Genomic DNA, 22177 nt, shown 5'->3' with positions numbered 1-22177 from the left:
AAAGAAATTTTAAGCGCAGCAGAGTAACCAGCGCACATACCTGTTAGCTCAGGTGAGTTTAAAAGGCTGCTGTTGATAACAAGGGCATTTGCTAAATAGATGGTGTGTGTGCAACAATATACTGAAAGGTCAATTATATTGTGCAGCTTATCTCACCACCTGTAGTTATTTAGGTGAAAGCTCCAAAATGCTTGCCTAATATGTCTGTTTATCCAAAAGGAAGTAAAAAGGGAGAGCTAGAAAGATAGCATTGCATCACATTACATGGCAATGCAATGCACAGTTGCTGAAGTTGAACCAAAATGAGCTTGTAATCTGGCTTCTGCAACTTTGAACATGAAAAATCCAATGAGGAGAAGAAAAGCAGAGCCAAAGAGTCCATCCCAAAATCCGACAAACAAGCAAAATGAACAAAAAACATTGAATTCAATTCTTTCTGATTTTAGAAACTGCATTAAAGAAGGGGTGCACCGGTCCTGGAGATACTGCAATACCAGGTCAATGCGTGGAGTGGACAGAGCAAGCTCTTTTTCCATCTCCCTGTTCTAAAAATCCATTTAATATATTGTCCCCAGATAGGGGACGTATCAGATATTAAACTGATAAGAACAGATACTACACTTGATCTTAGCCAAAAGGCCGAGAAGCGATAACCAGAATTGGTTTCAAACTACGGAGCCACCCAAGGATCCTAAAAAGTCCATTTGTGGAGATGAGCTCCTGGACTCCCGTTAAGAAGACATGTTGTCAACCTCTAGATCCCTTACATGCCTGCACTTTTCGGCTTGCTGCTGCTGCAATCCACGCGTTTTAGATCTGCATAACTCCACCTCTTTAAACACAGCACCTTCACCCCCTGCTGTTCCCACCCGCCTCAACACCGTTGGAAGGGAGGAGAACCAATTAAGGCGGGGGGTGGGGTGGAACGAGCAGCTGTCTACCCTTAGCAGGAGGGCTCCTGATTACATACCTCTCCTGCTGCTGCTGCTGCTGGCTGTCCAGCAGCAGACTGAAGGTGGCTGCTGCTGTGCACAGGTATATAAAGGCTCAGAGCCTATTATGACACGCGCAGCCAGCGTTCCATTGCCACATTCCATCTACTGCAGGCAGGATACCTGGCTGGCTGAATGTCGCTGAGAAGCTCACAGAGACCGCCATAAGCAACAGTTTAACAGAATGCCACAGACTAATCAACCAAACTTTTTGGGTTGGGTTCTCTTTTATAGTCTGCAGGCATTAAATGAAAGAAGTCAGTGTTCCAGCAGAAGGAGACAACGTTTCAGAAAAGGCATTGTAGCAAACCAAAAAAGAAATTTTAAGCGCAGCAGAGTAACCAGCGCACATACCTGTTAGCTCAGGTGAGTTTAAAAGGCTGCTGTTGATAACAAGGGCATTTGCTAAATAGATGGTGTGTGTGCAACAATATACTGAAAGGTCAATTATATTGTGCAGCTTATCTCACCACCTGTAGTTATTTAGGTGAAAGCTCCAAAATGCTTGCCTAATATGTCTGTTTATCCAAAAGGAAGTAAAAAGGGAGAGCTAGAAAGATAGCATTGCATCACATTACATGGCAATGCAATGCACAGTTGCTGAAGTTGAACCAAAATGAGCTTGTAATCTGGCTTCTGCAACTTTGAACATGAAAAATCCAATGAGGAGAAGAAAAGCAGAGCCAAAGAGTCCATCCCAAAATCCGACAAACAAGCAAAATGAACAAAAAACATTGAATTCAATTCTTTCTGATTTTAGAAACTGCATTAAAGAAGGGGTGCACCGGTCCTGGAGATACTGCAATACCAGGTCAATGCGTGGAGTGGACAGAGCAAGCTCTTTTTCCATCTCCCTGTTCTAAAAATCCATTTAATATATGGTCCCCAGATAGGGGACGTATCAGATATTAAACTGATAAGAACAGATACTACACTTGATCTTAGCCAAAAGGCCGAGAAGCGATAACCAGAATTGGTTTCAAACTACGGAGCCACCCAAGGATCCTAAAAAGTCCATTTGTGGAGATGAGCTCCTGGACTCCCGTTAAGAAGACATGTTGTCAACCTCTAGATCCCTTACATGCCTGCACTTTTCGGCTTGCTGCTGCTGCAATCCACGCGTTTTAGATCTGCATAACTCCACCTCTTTAAACACAGCACCTTCACCCCCTGCTGTTCCCACCCGCCTCAACACCGTTGGAAGGGAGGAGAACCAATTAAGGCGGGGGGTGGGGTGGAACGAGCAGCTGTCTACCCTTAGCAGGAGGGCTCCTGATTACATACCTCTCCTGCTGCTGCTGCTGCTGGCTGTCCAGCAGCAGACTGAAGGTGGCTGCTGCTGTGCACAGGTATATAAAGGCTCAGAGCCTATTATGACACGCGCAGCCAGCGTTCCATTGCCACATTCCATCTACTGCAGGCAGGATACCTGGCTGGCTGAATGTCGCTGAGAAGCTCACAGAGACCGCCATAAGCAACAGTTTAACAGAATGCCACAGACTAATCAACCAAACTTTTTGGGTTGGGTTCTCTTTTATAGTCTGCAGGCATTAAATGAAAGAAGTCAGTGTTCCAGCAGAAGGAGACAACGTTTCAGAAAAGGCATTGTAGCAAACCAAAAAAGAAATTTTAAGCGCAGCAGAGTAACCAGCGCACATACCTGTTAGCTCAGGTGAGTTTAAAAGGCTGCTGTTGATAACAAGGGCATTTGCTAAATAGATGGTGTGTGTGCAACAATATACTGAAAGGTCAATTATATTGTGCAGCTTATCTCACCACCTGTAGTTATTTAGGTGAAAGCTCCAAAATGCTTGCCTAATATGTCTGTTTATCCAAAAGGAAGTAAAAAGGGAGAGCTAGAAAGATAGCATTGCATCACATTACATGGCAATGCAATGCACAGTTGCTGAAGTTGAACCAAAATGAGCTTGTAATCTGGCTTCTGCAACTTTGAACATGAAAAATCCAATGAGGAGAAGAAAAGCAGAGCCAAAGAGTCCATCCCAAAATCCGACAAACAAGCAAAATGAACAAAAAACATTGAATTCAATTCTTTCTGATTTTAGAAACTGCATTAAAGAAGGGGTGCACCGGTCCTGGAGATACTGCAATACCAGGTCAATGCGTGGAGTGGACAGAGCAAGCTCTTTTTCCATCTCCCTGTTCTAAAAATCCATTTAATATATGGTCCCCAGATAGGGGACGTATCAGATATTAAACTGATAAGAACAGATACTACACTTGATCTTAGCCAAAAGGCCGAGAAGCGATAACCAGAATTGGTTTCAAACTACGGAGCCACCCAAGGATCCTAAAAAGTCCATTTGTGGAGATGAGCTCCTGGACTCCCGTTAAGAAGACATGTTGTCAACCTCTAGATCCCTTACATGCCTGCACTTTTCGGCTTGCTGCTGCTGCAATCCACGCGTTTTAGATCTGCATAACTCCACCTCTTTAAACACAGCACCTTCACCCCCTGCTGTTCCCACCCGCCTCAACACCGTTGGAAGGGAGGAGAACCAATTAAGGCGGGGGGTGGGGTGGAACGAGCAGCTGTCTACCCTTAGCAGGAGGGCTCCTGATTACATACCTCTCCTGCTGCTGCTGCTGCTGGCTGTCCAGCAGCAGACTGAAGGTGGCTGCTGCTGTGCACAGGTATATAAAGGCTCAGAGCCTATTATGACACGCGCAGCCAGCGTTCCATTGCCACATTCCATCTACTGCAGGCAGGATACCTGGCTGGCTGAATGTCGCTGAGAAGCTCACAGAGACCGCCATAAGCAACAGTTTAACAGAATGCCACAGACTAATCAACCAAACTTTTTGGGTTGGGTTCTCTTTTATAGTCTGCAGGCATTAAATGAAAGAAGTCAGTGTTCCAGCAGAAGGAGACAACGTTTCAGAAAAGGCATTGTAGCAAACCAAAAAAGAAATTTTAAGCGCAGCAGAGTAACCAGCGCACATACCTGTTAGCTCAGGTGAGTTTAAAAGGCTGCTGTTGATAACAAGGGCATTTGCTAAATAGATGGTGTGTGTGCAACAATATACTGAAAGGTCAATTATATTGTGCAGCTTATCTCACCACCTGTAGTTATTTAGGTGAAAGCTCCAAAATGCTTGCCTAATATGTCTGTTTATCCAAAAGGAAGTAAAAAGGGAGAGCTAGAAAGATAGCATTGCATCACATTACATGGCAATGCAATGCACAGTTGCTGAAGTTGAACCAAAATGAGCTTGTAATCTGGCTTCTGCAACTTTGAACATGAAAAATCCAATGAGGAGAAGAAAAGCAGAGCCAAAGAGTCCATCCCAAAATCCGACAAACAAGCAAAATGAACAAAAAACATTGAATTCAATTCTTTCTGATTTTAGAAACTGCATTAAAGAAGGGGTGCACCGGTCCTGGAGATACTGCAATACCAGGTCAATGCGTGGAGTGGACAGAGCAAGCTCTTTTTCCATCTCCCTGTTCTAAAAATCCATTTAATATATGGTCCCCAGATAGGGGACGTATCAGATATTAAACTGATAAGAACAGATACTACACTTGATCTTAGTCAAAAGGCCGAGAAGCGATAACCAGAATTGGTTTCAAACTACGGAGCCACCCAAGGATCCTAAAAAGTCCATTTGTGGAGATGAGCTCCTGGACTCCCGTTAAGAAGACATGTTGTCAACCTCTAGATCCCTTACATGCCTGCACTTTTCGGCTTGCTGCTGCTGCAATCCACGCGTTTTAGATCTGCATAACTCCACCTCTTTAAACACAGCACCTTCACCCCCTGCTGTTCCCACCCGCCTCAACACCGTTGGAAGGGAGGAGAACCAATTAAGGCGGGGGGTGGGGTGGAACGAGCAGCTGTCTACCCTTAGCAGGAGGGCTCCTGATTACATACCTCTCCTGCTGCTGCTGCTGCTGGCTGTCCAGCAGCAGACTGAAGGTGGCTGCTGCTGTGCACAGGTATATAAAGGCTCAGAGCCTATTATGACACGCGCAGCCAGCGTTCCATTGCCACATTCCATCTACTGCAGGCAGGATACCTGGCTGGCTGAATGTCGCTGAGAAGCTCACAGAGACCGCCATAAGCAACAGTTTAACAGAATGCCACAGACTAATCAACCAAACTTTTTGGGTTGGGTTCTCTTTTATAGTCTGCAGGCATTAAATGAAAGAAGTCAGTGTTCCAGCAGAAGGAGACAACGTTTCAGAAAAGGCATTGTAGCAAACCAAAAAAGAAATTTTAAGCGCAGCAGAGTAACCAGCGCACATACCTGTTAGCTCAGGTGAGTTTAAAAGGCTGCTGTTGATAACAAGGGCATTTGCTAAATAGATGGTGTGTGTGCAACAATATACTGAAAGGTCAATTATATTGTGCAGCTTATCTCACCACCTGTAGTTATTTAGGTGAAAGCTCCAAAATGCTTGCCTAATATGTCTGTTTATCCAAAAGGAAGTAAAAAGGGAGAGCTAGAAAGATAGCATTGCATCACATTACATGGCAATGCAATGCACAGTTGCTGAAGTTGAACCAAAATGAGCTTGTAATCTGGCTTCTGCAACTTTGAACATGAAAAATCCAATGAGGAGAAGAAAAGCAGAGCCAAAGAGTCCATCCCAAAATCCGACAAACAAGCAAAATGAACAAAAAACATTGAATTCAATTCTTTCTGATTTTAGAAACTGCATTAAAGAAGGGGTGCACCGGTCCTGGAGATATTGCAATACCAGGTCAATGCGTGGAGTGGACAGAGCAAGCTCTTTTTCCATCTCCCTGTTCTAAAAATCCATTTAATATATGGTCCCCAGATAGGGGACGTATCAGATATTAAACTGATAAGAACAGATACTACACTTGATCTTAGCCAAAAGGCCGAGAAGCGATAACCAGAATTGGTTTCAAACTACGGAGCCACCCAAGGATCCTAAAAAGTCCATTTGTGGAGATGAGCTCCTGGACTCCCGTTAAGAAGACATGTTGTCAACCTCTAGATCCCTTACATGCCTGCACTTTTCGGCTTGCTGCTGCTGCAATCCACGCGTTTTAGATCTGCATAACTCCACCTCTTTAAACACAGCACCTTCACCCCCTGCTGTTCCCACCCGCCTCAACACCGTTGGAAGGGAGGAGAACCAATTAAGGCGGGGGGTGGGGTGGAACGAGCAGCTGTCTACCCTTAGCAGGAGGGCTCCTGATTACATACCTCTCCTGCTGCTGCTGCTGCTGGCTGTCCAGCAGCAGACTGAAGGTGGCTGCTGCTGTGCACAGGTATATAAAGGCTCAGAGCCTATTATGACACGCGCAGCCAGCGTTCCATTGCCACATTCCATCTACTGCAGGCAGGATACCTGGCTGGCTGAATGTCGCTGAGAAGCTCACAGAGACCGCCATAAGCAACAGTTTAACAGGATGCCACAGACTAATCAACCAAACTTTTTGGGTTGGGTTCTCTTTTATAGTCTGCAGGCATTAAATGAAAGAAGTCAGTGTTCCAGCAGAAGGAGACAACGTTTCAGAAAAGGCATTGTAGCAAACCAAAAAAGAAATTTTAAGCGCAGCAGAGTAACCAGCGCACATACCTGTTAGCTCAGGTGAGTTTAAAAGGCTGCTGTTGATAACAAGGGCATTTGCTAAATAGATGGTGTGTGTGCAACAATATACTGAAAGGTCAATTATATTGTGCAGCTTATCTCACCACCTGTAGTTATTTAGGTGAAAGCTCCAAAATGCTTGCCTAATATTTCTGTTTATCCAAAAGGAAGTAAAAAGGGAGAGCTAGAAAGATAGCATTGCATCACATTACATGGCAATGCAATGCACAGTTGCTGAAGTTGAACCAAAATGAGCTTGTAATCTGGCTTCTGCAACTTTGAACATGAAAAATCCAATGAGGAGAAGAAAAGCAGAGCCAAAGAGTCCATCCCAAAATCCGACAAACAAGCAAAATGAACAAAAAACATTGAATTCAATTCTTTCTGATTTTAGAAACTGCATTAAAGAAGGGGTGCACCGGTCCTGGAGATACTGCAATACCAGGTCAATGCGTGGAGTGGACAGAGCAAGCTCTTTTTCCATCTCCCTGTTCTAAAAATCCATTTAATATATGGTCCCCAGATAGGGGACGTATCAGATATTAAACTGATAAGAACAGATACTACACTTGATCTTAGCCAAAAGGCCGAGAAGCGATAACCAGAATTGGTTTCAAACTACGGAGCCACCCAAGGATCCTAAAAAGTCCATTTGTGGAGATGAGCTCCTGGACTCCCGTTAAGAAGACATGTTGTCAACCTCTAGATCCCTTACATGCCTGCACTTTTCGGCTTGCTGCTGCTGCAATCCACGCGTTTTAGATCTGCATAACTCCACCTCTTTAAACACAGCACCTTCACCCCCTGCTGTTCCCACCCGCCTCAACACCGTTGGAAGGGAGGAGAACCAATTAAGGCGGGGGGTGGGGTGGAACGAGCAGCTGTCTACCCTTAGCAGGAGGGCTCCTGATTACATACCTCTCCTGCTGCTGCTGCTGCTGGCTGTCCAGCAGCAGACTGAAGGTGGCTGCTGCTGTGCACAGGTATATAAAGGCTCAGAGCCTATTATGACACGCGCAGCCAGCGTTCCATTGCCACATTCCATCTACTGCAGGCAGGATACCTGGCTGGCTGAATGTCGCTGAGAAGCTCACAGAGACCGCCATAAGCAACAGTTTAACAGAATGCCACAGACTAATCAACCAAACTTTTTGGGTTGGGTTCTCTTTTATAGTCTGCAGGCATTAAATGAAAGAAGTCAGTGTTCCAGCAGAAGGAGACAACGTTTCAGAAAAGGCATTGTAGCAAACCAAAAAAGAAATTTTAAGCGCAGCAGAGTAACCAGCGCACATACCTGTTAGCTCAGGTGAGTTTAAAAGGCTGCTGTTGATAACAAGGGCATTTGCTAAATAGATGGTGTGTGTGCAACAATATACTGAAAGGTCAATTATATTGTGCAGCTTATCTCACCACCTGTAGTTATTTAGGTGAAAGCTCCAAAATGCTTGCCTAATATGTCTGTTTATCCAAAAGGAAGTAAAAAGGGAGAGCTAGAAAGATAGCATTGCATCACATTACATGGCAATGCAATGCACAGTTGCTGAAGTTGAACCAAAATGAGCTTGTAATCTGGCTTCTGCAACTTTGAACATGAAAAATCCAATGAGGAGAAGAAAAGCAGAGCCAAAGAGTCCATCCCAAAATCCGACAAACAAGCAAAATGAACAAAAAACATTGAATTCAATTCTTTCTGATTTTAGAAACTGCATTAAAGAAGGGGTGCACCGGTCCTGGAGATACTGCAATACCAGGTCAATGCGTGGAGTGGACAGAGCAAGCTCTTTTTCCATCTCCCTGTTCTAAAAATCCATTTAATATATGGTCCCCAGATAGGGGACGTATCAGATATTAAACTGATAAGAACAGATACTACACTTGATCTTAGCCAAAAGGCCGAGAAGCGATAACCAGAATTGGTTTCAAACTACGGAGCCACCCAAGGATCCTAAAAAGTCCATTTGTGGAGATGAGCTCCTGGACTCCCGTTAAGAAGACATGTTGTCAACCTCTAGATCCCTTACATGCCTGCACTTTTCGGCTTGCTGCTGCTGCAATCCACGCGTTTTAGATCTGCATAACTCCACCTCTTTAAACACAGCACCTTCACCCCCTGCTGTTCCCACCTGCCTCAACACCGTTGGAAGGGAGGAGAACCAATTAAGGCGGGGGGTGGGGTGGAACGAGCAGCTGTCTACCCTTAGCAGGAGGGCTCCTGATTACATACCTCTCCTGCTGCTGCTGCTGCTGGCTGTCCAGCAGCAGACTGAAGGTGGCTGCTGCTGTGCACAGGTATATAAAGGCTCAGAGCCTATTATGACATGCGCAGCCAGCGTTCCATTGCCACATTCCATCTACTGCAGGCAGGATACCTGGCTGGCTGAATGTCGCTGAGAAGCTCACAGAGACCGCCATAAGCAACAGTTTAACAGAATGCCACAGACTAATCAACCAAACTTTTTGGGTTGGGTTCTCTTTTATAGTCTGCAGGCATTAAATGAAAGAAGTCAGTGTTCCAGCAGAAGGAGACAACGTTTCAGAAAAGGCATTGTAGCAAACCAAAAAAGAAATTTTAAGCGCAGCAGAGTAACCAGCGCACATACCTGTTAGCTCAGGTGAGTTTAAAAGGCTGCTGTTGATAACAAGGGCATTTGCTAAATAGATGGTGTGTGTGCAACAATATACTGAAAGGTCAATTATATTGTGCAGCTTATCTCACCACCTGTAGTTATTTAGGTGAAAGCTCCAAAATGCTTGCCTAATATGTCTGTTTATCCAAAAGGAAGTAAAAAGGGAGAGCTAGAAAGATAGCATTGCATCACATTACATGGCAATGCAATGCACAGTTGCTGAAGTTGAACCAAAATGAGCTTGTAATCTGGCTTCTGCAACTTTGAACATGAAAAATCCAATGAGGAGAAGAAAAGCAGAGCCAAAGAGTCCATCCCAAAATCCGACAAACAAGCAAAATGAACAAAAAACATTGAATTCAATTCTTTCTGATTTTAGAAACTGCATTAAAGAAGGGGTGCACTGGTCCTGGAGATACTGCAATACCAGGTCAATGCGTGGAGTGGACAGAGCAAGCTCTTTTTCCATCTCCCTGTTCTAAAAATCCATTTAATATATGGTCCCCAGATAGGGGACGTATCAGATATTAAACTGATAAGAACAGATACTACACTTGATCTTAGCCAAAAGGCCGAGAAGCGATAACCAGAATTGGTTTCAAACTACGGAGCCACCCAAGGATCCTAAAAAGTCCATTTGTGGAGATGAGCTCCTGGACTCCCGTTAAGAAGACATGTTGTCAACCTCTAGATCCCTTACATGCCTGCACTTTTCGGCTTGCTGCTGCTGCAATCCACGCGTTTTAGATCTGCATAACTCCACCTCTTTAAACACAGCACCTTCACCCCCTGCTGTTCCCACCCGCCTCAACACCGTTGGAAGGGAGGAGAACCAATTAAGGCGGGGGGTGGGGTGGAACGAGCAGCTGTCTACCCTTAGCAGGAGGGCTCCTGATTACATACCTCTCCTGCTGCTGCTGCTGGCTGTCCAGCAGCAGACTGAAGGTGGCTGCTGCTGTGCACAGGTATATAAAGGCTCAGAGCCTATTATGACACGCGCAGCCAGCGTTCCATTGCCACATTCCATCTACTGCAGGCAGGATACCTGGCTGGCTGAATGTCGCTGAGAAGCTCACAGAGACCGCCATAAGCAACAGTTTAACAGAATGCCACAGACTAATCAACCAAACTTTTTGGGTTGGGTTCTCTTTTATAGTCTGCAGGCATTAAATGAAAGAAGTCAGTGTTCCAGCAGAAGGAGACAACGTTTCAGAAAAGGCATTGTAGCAAACCAAAAAAGAAATTTTAAGCGCAGCAGAGTAACCAGCGCACATACCTGTTAGCTCAGGTGAGTTTAAAAGGCTGCTGTTGATAACAAGGGCATTTGCTAAATAGATGGTGTGTGTGCAACAATATACTGAAAGGTCAATTATATTGTGCAGCTTATCTCACCACCTGTAGTTATTTAGGTGAAAGCTCCAAAATGCTTGCCTAATATGTCTGTTTATCCAAAAGGAAGTAAAAAGGGAGAGCTAGAAAGATAGCATTGCATCACATTACATGGCAATGCAATGCACAGTTGCTGAAGTTGAACCAAAATGAGCTTGTAATCTGGCTTCTGCAACTTTGAACATGAAAAATCCAATGAGGAGAAGAAAAGCAGAGCCAAAGAGTCCATCCCAAAATCCGACAAACAAGCAAAATGAACAAAAAACATTGAATTCAATTCTTTCTGATTTTAGAAACTGCATTAAAGAAGGGGTGCACCGGTCCTGGAGATACTGCAATACCAGGTCAATGCGTGGAGTGGACAGAGCAAGCTCTTTTTCCATCTCCCTGTTCTAAAAATCCATTTAATATATGGTCCCCAGATAGGGGACGTATCAGATATTAAACTGATAAGAACAGATACTACACTTGATCTTAGCCAAAAGGCCGAGAAGCGATAACCAGAATTGGTTTCAAACTACGGAGCCACCCAAGGATCCTAAAAAGTCCATTTGTGGAGATGAGCTCCTGGACTCCCGTTAAGAAGACATGTTGTCAACCTCTAGATCCCTTACATGCCTGCACTTTTCGGCTTGCTGCTGCTGCAATCCACGCGTTTTAGATCTGCATAACTCCACCTCTTTAAACACAGCACCTTCACCCCCTGCTGTTCCCACCCGCCTCAACACCGTTGGAAGGGAGGAGAACCAATTAAGGCGGGGGGTGGGGTGGAACGAACAGCTGTCTACCCTTAGCAGGAGGGCTCCTGATTACATACCTCTCCTGCTGCTGCTGCTGCAGGCTGTCCAGCAGCAGACTGAAGGTGGCTGCTGCTGTGCACAGGTATATAAAGGCTCAGAGCCTATTATGACACGCGCAGCCAGCGTTCCATTGCCACATTCCATCTACTGCAGGCAGGATACCTGGCTGGCTGAATGTCGCTGAGAAGCTCACAGAGACCGCCATAAGCAACAGTTTAACAGAATGCCACAGACTAATCAACCAAACTTTTTGGGTTGGGTTCTCTTTTATAGTCTGCAGGCATTAAATGAAAGAAGTCAGTGTTCCAGCAGAAGGAGACAACGTTTCAGAAAAGGCATTGTAGCAAACCAAAAAAGAAATTTTAAGCGCAGCAGAGTAACCAGCGCACATACCTGTTAGCTCAGGTGAGTTTAAAAGGCTGCTGTTGATAACAAGGGCATTTGCTAAATAGATGGTGTGTGTGCAACAATATACTGAAAGGTCAATTATATTGTGCAGCTTATCTCACCACCTGTAGTTATTTAGGTGAAAGCTCCAAAATGCTTGCCTAATATGTCTGTTTATCCAAAAGGAAGTAAAAAGGGAGAGCTAGAAAGATAGCATTGCATCACATTACATGGCAATGCAATGCACAGTTGCTGAAGTTGAACCAAAATGAGCTTGTAATCTGGCTTCTGCAACTTTGAACATGAAAAATCCAATGAGGAGAAGAAAAGCAGAGCCAAAGAGTCCATCCCAAAATCCGACAAACAAGCAAAATGAACAAAAAACATTGAATTCAATTCTTTCTGATTTTAGAAACTGCATTAAAGAAGGGGTGCACCGGTCCTGGAGATACTGCAATACCAGGTCAATGCGTGGAGTGGACAGAGCAAGCTCTTTTTCCATCTCCCTGTTCTAAAAATCCATTTAATATATGGTCCCCAGATAGGGGACGTATCAGATATTAAACTGATAAGAACAGATACTACACTTGATCTTAGCCAAAAGGCCGAGAAGCGATAACCAGAATTGGTTTCAAACTACGGAGCCACCCAAGGATCCTAAAAAGTCCATTTGTGGAGATGAGCTCCTGGACTCCCGTTAAGAAGACATGTTGTCAACCTCTAGATCCCTTACATGCCTGCACTTTTCGGCTTGCTGCTGCTGCAATCCACGCGTTTTAGATCTGCATAACTCCACCTCTTTAAACACAGCACCTTCACCCCCTGCTGTTCCCACCCGCCTCAACACCGTTGGAAGGGAGGAGAACCAATTAAGGCGGGGGGTGGTGTGGAACGAGCAGCTGTCTACCCTTAGCAGGAGGGCTCCTGATTACATACCTCTCCTGCTGCTGCTGCTGCTGGCTGTCCAGCAACAGACTGAAGGTGGCTGCTGCTGTGCACAGGTATATAAAGGCTCAGAGCCTATTATGACACGCGCAGCCAGCGTTCCATTGCCACATTCCATCTACTGCAGGCAGGATACCTGGCTGGCTGAATGTCGCTGAGAAGCTCACAGAGACCGCCATAAGCAACAGTTTAACAGAATGCCACAGACTAATCAACCAAACTTTTTGGGTTGGGTTCTCTTTTATAGTCTGCAGGCATTAAATGAAAGAAGTCAGTGTTCCAGCAGAAGGAGACAACGTTTCAGAAAAGGCATTGTAGCAAACCAAAAAAGAAATTTTAAGCGCAGGAGAGTAACCAGCGCACATACCTGTTAGCTCAGGTGAGTTTAAAAGGCTGCTGTTGATAACAAGGGCATTTGCTAAATAGATGGTGTGTGTGCAACAATATACTGAAAGGTCAATTATATTGTGCAGCTTATCTCACCACCTGTAGTTATTTAGGTGAAAGCTCCAAAATGCTTGCCTAATATGTCTGTTTATCCAAAAGGAAGTAAAAAGGGAGAGCTAGAAAGATAGCATTGCATCACATTACATGGCAATGCAATGCACAGTTGCTGAAGTTGAACCAAAATGAGCTTGTAATCTGGCTTCTGCAACTTTGAACATGAAAAATCCAATGAGGAGAAGAAAAGCAGAGCCAAAGAGTCCATCCCAAAATCCGACAAACAAGCAAAATGAACAAAAAACATTGAATTCAATTCTTTCTGATTTTAGAAACTGCATTAAAGAAGGGGTGCACCGGTCCTGGAGATACTGCAATACCAGGTCAATGCGTGGAGTGGACAGAGCAAGCTCTTTTTCCATCTCCCTGTTCTAAAAATCCATTTAATATATGGTCCCCAGATAGGGGACGTATCAGATATTAAACTGATAAGAACAGATACTACACTTGATCTTAGCCAAAAGGCCGAGAAGCGATAACCAGAATTGGTTTCAAACTACGGAGCCACCCAAGGATCCTAAAAAGTCCATTTGTGGAGATGAGCTCCTGGACTCCCGTTAAGAAGACATGTTGTCAACCTCTAGATCCCTTACATGCCTGCACTTTTCGGCTTGCTGCTGCTGCAATCCACGCGTTTTAGATCTGCATAACTCCACCTCTTTAAACACAGCACCTTCACCCCCTGCTGTTCCCACCCGCCTCAACACCGTTGGAAGGGAGGAGAACCAATTAAGGCGGGGGGTGGGGTGGAACGAGCAGCTGTCTACCCTTAGCAGGAGGGCTCCTGATTACATACCTCTCCTGCTGCTGCTGCTGCTGGCTGTCCAGCAGCAGACTGAAGGTGGCTGCTGCTGTGCACAGGTATATAAAGGCTCAGAGCCTATTATGACACGCGCAGCCAGCGTTCCATTGCCACATTCCATCTACTGCAGGCAGGATACCTGGCTGGCTGAATGTCGCTGAGAAGCTCACAGAGACCGCCATAAGCAACAGTTTAACAGAATGCCACAGACTAATCAACCAAACTTTTTGGGTTGGGTTCTCTTTTATAGTCTGCAGGCATTAAATGAAAGAAGTCAGTGTTCCAGCAGAAGGAGACAACGTTTCAGAAAAGGCATTGTAGCAAACCAAAAAAGAAATTTTAAGCGCAGCAGAGTAACCAGCGCACATACCTGTTAGCTCAGGTGAGTTTAAAAGGCTGCTGTTGATAACAAGGGCATTTGCTAAATAGATGGTGTGTGTGCAACAATATACTGAAAGGTCAATTATATTGTGCAGCTTATCTCACCACCTGTAGTTATTTAGGTGAAAGCTCCAAAATGCTTGCCTAATATGTCTGTTTATCCAAAAGGAAGTAAAAAGGGAGAGCTAGAAAGATAGCATTGCATCACATTACATGGCAATGCAATGCACAGTTGCTGAAGTTGAACCAAAATGAGCTTGTAATCTGGCTTCTGCAACTTTGAACATGAAAAATCCAATGAGGAGAAGAAAAGCAAAGCCAAAGAGTCCATCCCAAAATCCGACAAACAAGCAAAATGAACAAAAAACATTGAATTAAATTCTTTCTGATTTTAGAAACTGCATTAAAGAAGGGGTGCACCGGTCCTGGAGATACTGCAATACCAGGTCAATGCGTGGAGTGGACAGAGCAAGCTCTTTTTCCATCTCCCTGTTCTAAAAATCCATTTAATATATGGTCCCCAGATAGGGGACGTATCAGATATTAAACTGATAAGAACAGATACTACACTTGATCTTAGCCAAAAGGCCGAGAAGCGATAACCAGAATTAGTTTCAAACTACGGAGCCACCCAAGGATCCTGAAAAGTCCATTTGTGGAGATGAGCTCCTGGACTCCCGTTAAGAAGACATGTTGTCAACCTCTAGATCCCTTACATGCCTGCACTTTTCGGCTTGCTGCTGCTGCAATCCACGCGTTTTAGATCTGCATAACTCCACCTCTTTAAACACAGCACCTTCACCCCCTGCTGTTCCCACCCGCCTCAACACCGTTGGAAGGGAGGAGAACCAATTAAGGCGGGGGGTGGGGTGGAACGAGCAGCTGTCTACCCTTAGCAGGAGGGCTCCTGATTACATACCTCTCCTGCTGCTGCTGCTGCTGGCTGTCCAGCAGCAGACTGAAGGTGGCTGCTGCTGTGCACAGGTATATAAAGGCTCAGAGCCTATTATGACACGCGCAGCCAGCGTTCCATTGCCACATTCCATCTACTGCAGGCAGGATACCTGGCTGGCTGAATGTCGCTGAGAAGCTCACAGAGACCGCCATAAGCAACAGTTTAACAGAATGCCACAGACTAATCAACCAAACTTTTTGGGTTGGGTTCTCTTTTATAGTCTGCAGGCATTAAATGAAAGAAGTCAGTGTTCCAGCAGAAGGAGACAACGTTTCAGAAAAGGCATTGTAGCAAACCAAAAAAGAAATTTTAAGCGCAGCAGAGTAACCAGCGCACATACCTGTTAGCTCAGGTGAGTTTAAAAGGCTGCTGTTGATAACAAGGGCATTTGCTAAATAGATGGTGTGTGTGCAACAATATACTGAAAGGTCAATTATATTGTGCAGCTTATCTCACCACCTGTAGTTATTTAGGTGAAAGCTCCAAAATGCTTGCCTAATATGTCTGTTTATCCAAAAGGAAGTAAAAAGGGAGAGCTAGAAAGATAGCATTGCATCACATTACATGGCAATGCAATGCACAGTTGCTGAAGTTGAACCAAAATGAGCTTGTAATCTGGCTTCTGCAACTTTGAACATGAAAAATCCAATGAGGAGAAGAAAAGCAGAGCCAAAGAGTCCATCCCAAAATCCGACAAACAAGCAAAATGAACAAAAAACATTGAATTCAATTCTTTCTGATTTTAGAAACTGCATTAAAGAAGGGGTGCACCGGTCCTGGAGATACTGCAATACCAGGTCAATGCGTGGAGTGGACAGAGCAAGCTCTTTTTCCATCTCCCTGTTCTAAAAATCCATTTAATATATGGTCCCCAGATAGGGGACGTATCAGATATTAAACTGATAAGAACAGATACTACACTTGATCTTAGCCAAAAGGCCGAGAAGCGATAACCAGAATTGGTTTCAAACTACGGAGCCACCCAAGGATCCTAAAAAGTCCATTTGTGGAGATGAGCTCCTGGACTCCCGTTAAGAAGACATGTTGTCAACCTCTAGATCCCTTACATGCCTGCACTTTTCGGCTTGCTGCTGCTGCAATCCACGCGTTTTAGATCTGCATAACTCCACCTCTTTAAACACAGCACCTTCACCCCCTGCTGTTCCCACCCGCCTCAACACCGTTGGAAGGGAGGAGAACCAATTAAGGCGGGGGGTGGGGTGGAACGAGCAGCTGTCTACCCTTAGCAGGAGGGCTCCTGATTACATACCTCTCCTGCTGCTGCTGCTGCTGGCTGTCCAGCAGCAGACTGAAGGTGGCTGCTGCTGTGCACAGGTATATAAAGGCTCAGAGCCTATTATGACACGCGCAGCCAGCGTTCCATTGCCACATTCCATCTACTGCAGGCAGGATACCTGGCTGGCTGAATGTCGCTGAGAAGCTCACAGAGACCGCCATAAGCAACAGTTTAACAGAATGCCACAGACTAATCAACCAAACTTTTTGGGTTGGGTTCTCTTTTATAGTCTGCAGGCATTAAATGAAAGAAGTCAGTGTTCCAGCAGAAGGAGACAACGTTTCAGAAAAGGCATTGTAGCAAACCAAAAAAGAAATTTTAAGCGCAGCAGAGTAACCAGCGCACATACCTGTTAGCTCAGGTGAGTTTAAAAGGCTGCTGTTGATAACAAGGGCATTTGCTAAATAGATGGTGTGTGTGCAACAATATACTGAAAGGTCAATTATATTGTGCAGCTTATCTCACCACCTGTAGTTATTTAGGTGAAAGCTCCAAAATGCTTGCCTAATATGTCTGTTTATCCAAAAGGAAGTAAAAAGGGAGAGCTAGAAAGATAGCATTGCATCACATTACATGGCAATGCAATGCACAGTTGCTGAAGTTGAACCAAAATGAGCTTGTAATCTGGCTTCTGCAACTTTGAACATGAAAAATCCAATGAGGAGAAGAAAAGCAAAGCCAAAGAGTCCATCCCAAAATCCGACAAACAAGCAAAATGAACAAAAAACATTGAATTCAATTCTTTCTGATTTTAGAAACTGCATTAAAGAAGGGGTGCACCGGTCCTGGAGATACTGCAATACCAGGTCAATGCGTGGAGTGGACAGAGCAAGCTCTTTTTCCATCTCCCTGTTCTAAAAATCCATTTAATATATGGTCCCCAGATAGGGGACGTATCAGATATTAAACTGATAAGAACAGATACTACACTTGATCTTAGCCAAAAGGCCGAGAAGCGATAACCAGAATTGGTTTCAAACTACGGAGCCACCCAAGGATCCTGAAAAGTCCATTTGTGGAGATGAGCTCCTGGACTCCCGTTAAGAAGACATGTTGTCAACCTCTAGATCCCTTACATGCCTGCACTTTTCGGCTTGCTGCTGCTGCAATCCACGCGTTTTAGATCTGCATAACTCCACCTCTTTAAACACAGCACCTTCACCCCCTGCTGTTCCCACCCGCCTCAACACCGTTGGAAGGGAGGAGAACCAATTAAGGCGGGGGGTGGGGTGGAACGAGCAGCTGTCTACCCTTAGCAGGAGGGCTCCTGATTACATACCTCTCCTGCTGCTGCTGCTGCTGGCTGTCCAGCAGCAGACTGAAGGTGGCTGCTGCTGTGCACAGGTATATAAAGGCTCAGAGCCTATTATGACACGCGCAGCCAGCGTTCCATTGCCACATTCCATCTACTGCAGGCAGGATACCTGGCTGGCTGAATGTCGCTGAGAAGCTCACAGAGACCGCCATAAGCAACAGTTTAACAGAATGCCACAGACTAATCAACCAAACTTTTTGGGTTGGGTTCTCTTTTATAGTCTGCAGGCATTAAATGAAAGAAGTCAGTGTTCCAGCAGAAGGAGACAACGTTTCAGAAAAGGCATTGTAGCAAACCAAAAAAGAAATTTTAAGCGCAGCAGAGTAACCAGCGCACATACCTGTTAGCTCAGGTGAGTTTAAAAGGCTGCTGTTGATAACAAGGGCATTTGCTAAATAGATGGTGTGTGTGCAACAATATACTGAAAGGTCAATTATATTGTGCAGCTTATCTCACCACCTGTAGTTATTTAGGTGAAAGCTCCAAAATGCTTGCCTAATATGTCTGTTTATCCAAAAGGAAGTAAAAAGGGAGAGCTAGAAAGATAGCATTGCATCACATTACATGGCAATGCAATGCACAGTTGCTGAAGTTGAACCAAAATGAGCTTGTAATCTGGCTTCTGCAACTTTGAACATGAAAAATCCAATGAGGAGAAGAAAAGCAGAGCCAAAGAGTCCATCCCAAAATCCGACAAACAAGCAAAATGAACAAAAAACATTGAATTCAATTCTTTCTGATTTTAGAAACTGCATTAAAGAAGGGGTGCACCGGTCCTGGAGATACTGCAATACCAGGTCAATGCGTGGAGTGGACAGAGCAAGCTCTTTTTCCATCTCCCTGTTCTAAAAATCCATTTAATATATGGTCCCCAGATAGGGGACGTATCAGATATTAAACTGATAAGAACAGATACTACACTTGATCTTAGCCAAAAGGCCGAGAAGCGATAACCAGAATTGGTTTCAAACTACGGAGCCACCCAAGGATCCTAAAAAGTCCATTTGTGGAGATGAGCTCCTGGACTCCCGTTAAGAAGACATGTTGTCAACCTCTAGATCCCTTACATGCCTGCACTTTTCGGCTTGCTGCTGCTGCAATCCACGCGTTTTAGATCTGCATAACTCCACCTCTTTAAACACAGCACCTTCACCCCCTGCTGTTCCCACCCGCCTCAACACCGTTGGAAGGGAGGAGAACCAATTAAGGCGGGGGGTGGGGTGGAACGAGCAGCTGTCTACCCTTAGCAGGAGGGCTCCTGATTACATACCTCTCCTGCTGCTGCTGCTGCTGCTGGCTGTCCAGCAGCAGACTGAAGGTGGCTGCTGCTGTGCACAGGTATATAAAGGCTCAGAGCCTATTATGACACGCGCAGCCAGCGTTCCATTGCCACATTCCATCTACTGCAGGCAGGATACCTGGCTGGCTGAATGTCGCTGAGAAGCTCACAGAGACCGCCATAAGCAACAGTTTAACAGAATGCCACAGACTAATCAACCAAACTTTTTGGGTTGGGTTCTCTTTTATAGTCTGCAGGCATTAAATGAAAGAAGTCAGTGTTCCAGCAGAAGGAGACAACGTTTCAGAAAAGGCATTGTAGCAAACCAAAAAAGAAATTTTAAGCGCAGCAGAGTAACCAGCGCACATACCTGTTAGCTCAGGTGAGTTTAAAAGGCTGCTGTTGATAACAAGGGCATTTGCTAAATAGATGGTGTGTGTGCAACAATATACTGAAAGGTCAATTATATTGTGCAGCTTATCTCACCACCTGTAGTTATTTAGGTGAAAGCTCCAAAATGCTTGCCTAATATGTCTGTTTATCCAAAAGGAAGTAAAAAGGGAGAGCTAGAAAGATAGCATTGCATCACATTACATGGCAATGCAATGCACAGTTGCTGAAGTTGAACCAAAATGAGCTTGTAATCTGGCTTCTGCAACTTTGAACATGAAAAATCCAATGAGGAGAAGAAAAGCAGAGCCAAAGAGTCCATCCCAAAATCCGACAAACAAGCAAAATGAACAAAAAACATTGAATTCAATTCTTTCTGATTTTAGAAACTGCATTAAAGAAGGGGTGCACCGGTCCTGGAGATATTGCAATACCAGGTCAATGCGTGGAGTGGACAGAGCAAGCTCTTTTTCCATCTCCCTGTTCTAAAAATCCATTTAATATATGGTCCCCAGATAGGGGACGTATCAGATATTAAACTGATAAGAACAGATACTACCCTTGATCTTAGCCAAAAGGCCGAGAAGCGATAACCAGAATTGGTTTCAAACTACGGAGCCACCCAAGGATCCTAAAAAGTCCATTTGTGGAGATGAGCTCCTGGACTCCCGTTAAGAAGACATGTTGTCAACCTCTAGATCCCTTACATGCCTGCACTTTTCGGCTTGCTGCTGCTGCAATCCACGCGTTTTAGATCTGCATAACTCCACCTCTTTAAACACAGCACCTTCACCCCCTGCTGTTCCCACCCGCCTCAACACCGTTGGAAGGGAGGAGAACCAATTAAGGCGGGGGGTGGGGTGGAACGAGCAGCTGTCTACCCTTAGCAGGAGGGCTCCTGATTACATACCTCTCCTGCTGCTGCTGCTGCTGGCTGTCCAGCAGCAGACTGAAGGTGGCTGCTGCTGTGCACAGGTATATAAAGGCTCAGAGCCTATTATGACACGCGCAGCCAGCGTTCCATTGCCACATTCCATCTACTGCAGGCAGGATACCTGGCTGGCTGAATGTCGCTGAGAAGCTCACAGAGACCGCCATAAGCAACAGTTTAATAGAATGCCACAGACTAATCAACCAAACTTTTTGGGTTGGGTTCTCTTTTATAGTCTGCAGGCATTAAATGAAAGAAGTCAGTGTTCCAGCAGAAGGAGACAACGTTTCAGAAAAGGCATTGTAGCAAACCAAAAAAGAAATTTTAAGCGCAGCAGAGTAACCAGCGCACATACCTGTTAGCTCAGGTGAGTTTAAAAGGCTGCTGTTGATAACAAGGGCATTTGCTAAATAGATGGTGTGTGTGCAACAATATACTGAAAGGTCAATTATATTGTGCAGCTTATCTCACCACCTGTAGTTATTTAGGTGAAAGCTCCAAAATGCTTGCCTAATATGTCTGTTTATCCAAAAGGAAGTAAAAAGGGAGAGCTAGAAAGATAGCATTGCATCACATTACATGGCAATGCAATGCACAGTTGCTGAAGTTGAACCAAAATGAGATTGTAATCTGGCTTCTGCAACTTTGAACATGAAAAATCCAATGAGGAGAAGAAAAGCAAAGCCAAAGAGTCCATCCCAAAATCCGACAAACAAGCAAAATGAACAAAAAACATTGAATTCAATTCTTTCTGATTTTAGAAACTGCATTAAAGAAGGGGTGCACCGGTCCTGGAGATACTGCAATACCAGGTCAATGCGTGGAGTGGACAGAGCAAGCTCTTTTTCCATCTCCCTGTTCTAAAAATCCATTTAATATATGGTCCCCAGATAGGGGACGTATCAGATATTAAACTGATAAGAACAGATACTACACTTGATCTTAGCCAAAAGGCCGAGAAGCGATAACCAGAATTGGTTTCAAACTACGGAGCCACCCAAGGATCCTAAAAAGTCCATTTGTGGAGATGAGCTCCTGGACTCCCGTTAAGAAGACATGTTGTCAACCTCTAGATCCCTTACATGCCTGCACTTTTCGGCTTGCTGCTGCTGCAATCCACGCGTTTTAGATCTGCATAACTCCACCTCTTTAAACACAGCACCTTCACCCCCTGCTGTTCCCACCCGCCTCAACACCGTTGGAAGGGAGGAGAACCAATTAAGGCGGGGGGTGGGGTGGAACGAGCAGCTGTCTACCCTTAGCAGGAGGGCTCCTGATTACATACCTCTCCTGCTGCTGCTGCTGCTGGCTGTCCAGCAGCAGACTGAAGGTGGCTGCTGCTGTGCACAGGTATATAAAGGCTCAGAGCCTATTATGACACGCGCAGCCAGCGTTCCATTGCCACATTCCATCTACTGCAGGCAGGATACCTGGCTGGCTGAATGTCGCTGAGAAGCTCACAGAGACCGCCATAAGCAACAGTTTAACAGAATGCCACAGACTAATCAACCAAACTTTTTGGGTTGGGTTCTCTTTTATAGTCTGCAGGCATTAAATGAAAGAAGTCAGTGTTCCAGCAGAAGGAGACAACGTTTC

The 22177-nt window shown here is 44.9% G+C and overlaps 17 non-coding genes across 17 annotated transcripts; all 17 read right to left on the bottom strand.

Moving 5' to 3' along the window:
* Positions 1-460: 460 nt before the first annotated feature.
* LOC141246536 (U2 spliceosomal RNA) lies at positions 461-651 on the bottom strand. The gene has a single exon (XR_012310112.1). It is a non-coding gene; the product is annotated as a U2 spliceosomal RNA (small nuclear RNA).
* Positions 652-1766: 1115 nt separating this feature from the next.
* On the bottom strand, positions 1767-1957 carry LOC141246578 (U2 spliceosomal RNA). Its single transcript, XR_012310149.1, has one exon. It is a non-coding gene; the product is annotated as a U2 spliceosomal RNA (small nuclear RNA).
* Positions 1958-3072: 1115 nt separating this feature from the next.
* LOC141246576 (U2 spliceosomal RNA) lies at positions 3073-3263 on the bottom strand. The gene has a single exon (XR_012310147.1). It is a non-coding gene; the product is annotated as a U2 spliceosomal RNA (small nuclear RNA).
* Positions 3264-4378: 1115 nt separating this feature from the next.
* On the bottom strand, positions 4379-4569 carry LOC141246557 (U2 spliceosomal RNA). The gene has a single exon (XR_012310132.1). It is a non-coding gene; the product is annotated as a U2 spliceosomal RNA (small nuclear RNA).
* Positions 4570-5684: 1115 nt separating this feature from the next.
* Positions 5685-5875, bottom strand: LOC141246546 (U2 spliceosomal RNA). The gene has a single exon (XR_012310121.1). It is a non-coding gene; the product is annotated as a U2 spliceosomal RNA (small nuclear RNA).
* A 1115-nt stretch (positions 5876-6990) lies between these two features.
* On the bottom strand, positions 6991-7181 carry LOC141246575 (U2 spliceosomal RNA). Its single transcript, XR_012310146.1, has one exon. It is a non-coding gene; the product is annotated as a U2 spliceosomal RNA (small nuclear RNA).
* A 1115-nt stretch (positions 7182-8296) lies between these two features.
* Positions 8297-8487, bottom strand: LOC141246574 (U2 spliceosomal RNA). Its single transcript, XR_012310145.1, has one exon. It is a non-coding gene; the product is annotated as a U2 spliceosomal RNA (small nuclear RNA).
* A 1115-nt stretch (positions 8488-9602) lies between these two features.
* Positions 9603-9793, bottom strand: LOC141246588 (U2 spliceosomal RNA). Its single transcript, XR_012310159.1, has one exon. It is a non-coding gene; the product is annotated as a U2 spliceosomal RNA (small nuclear RNA).
* A 1112-nt stretch (positions 9794-10905) lies between these two features.
* LOC141246573 (U2 spliceosomal RNA) lies at positions 10906-11096 on the bottom strand. Its single transcript, XR_012310144.1, has one exon. It is a non-coding gene; the product is annotated as a U2 spliceosomal RNA (small nuclear RNA).
* A 1115-nt stretch (positions 11097-12211) lies between these two features.
* On the bottom strand, positions 12212-12402 carry LOC141246572 (U2 spliceosomal RNA). The gene has a single exon (XR_012310143.1). It is a non-coding gene; the product is annotated as a U2 spliceosomal RNA (small nuclear RNA).
* Positions 12403-13517: 1115 nt separating this feature from the next.
* On the bottom strand, positions 13518-13708 carry LOC141246571 (U2 spliceosomal RNA). The gene has a single exon (XR_012310142.1). It is a non-coding gene; the product is annotated as a U2 spliceosomal RNA (small nuclear RNA).
* A 1115-nt stretch (positions 13709-14823) lies between these two features.
* LOC141246570 (U2 spliceosomal RNA) lies at positions 14824-15014 on the bottom strand. The gene has a single exon (XR_012310141.1). It is a non-coding gene; the product is annotated as a U2 spliceosomal RNA (small nuclear RNA).
* A 1115-nt stretch (positions 15015-16129) lies between these two features.
* LOC141246565 (U2 spliceosomal RNA) lies at positions 16130-16320 on the bottom strand. Its single transcript, XR_012310138.1, has one exon. It is a non-coding gene; the product is annotated as a U2 spliceosomal RNA (small nuclear RNA).
* Positions 16321-17435: 1115 nt separating this feature from the next.
* Positions 17436-17626, bottom strand: LOC141246554 (U2 spliceosomal RNA). The gene has a single exon (XR_012310129.1). It is a non-coding gene; the product is annotated as a U2 spliceosomal RNA (small nuclear RNA).
* A 1115-nt stretch (positions 17627-18741) lies between these two features.
* LOC141246543 (U2 spliceosomal RNA) lies at positions 18742-18932 on the bottom strand. The gene has a single exon (XR_012310118.1). It is a non-coding gene; the product is annotated as a U2 spliceosomal RNA (small nuclear RNA).
* Positions 18933-20050: 1118 nt separating this feature from the next.
* LOC141246552 (U2 spliceosomal RNA) lies at positions 20051-20241 on the bottom strand. The gene has a single exon (XR_012310127.1). It is a non-coding gene; the product is annotated as a U2 spliceosomal RNA (small nuclear RNA).
* A 1115-nt stretch (positions 20242-21356) lies between these two features.
* On the bottom strand, positions 21357-21547 carry LOC141246610 (U2 spliceosomal RNA). Its single transcript, XR_012310181.1, has one exon. It is a non-coding gene; the product is annotated as a U2 spliceosomal RNA (small nuclear RNA).
* Between the last annotated feature and the right edge of the window lie 630 nt (positions 21548-22177).

This window comes from Phyllobates terribilis, unplaced genomic scaffold (genome assembly GCF_046119375.1).
Source record: "Phyllobates terribilis strain yellow unplaced genomic scaffold, ASM4611937v1 Scaffold_2578__1_contigs__length_122412, whole genome shotgun sequence".
NCBI classification, from domain to species: Eukaryota; Metazoa; Chordata; class Amphibia; order Anura; family Dendrobatidae; genus Phyllobates; species Phyllobates terribilis.
The sequence above is the reverse complement of the archived record's forward strand: the minus strand, read 5'-3'. Positions and strand labels throughout refer to the sequence as shown.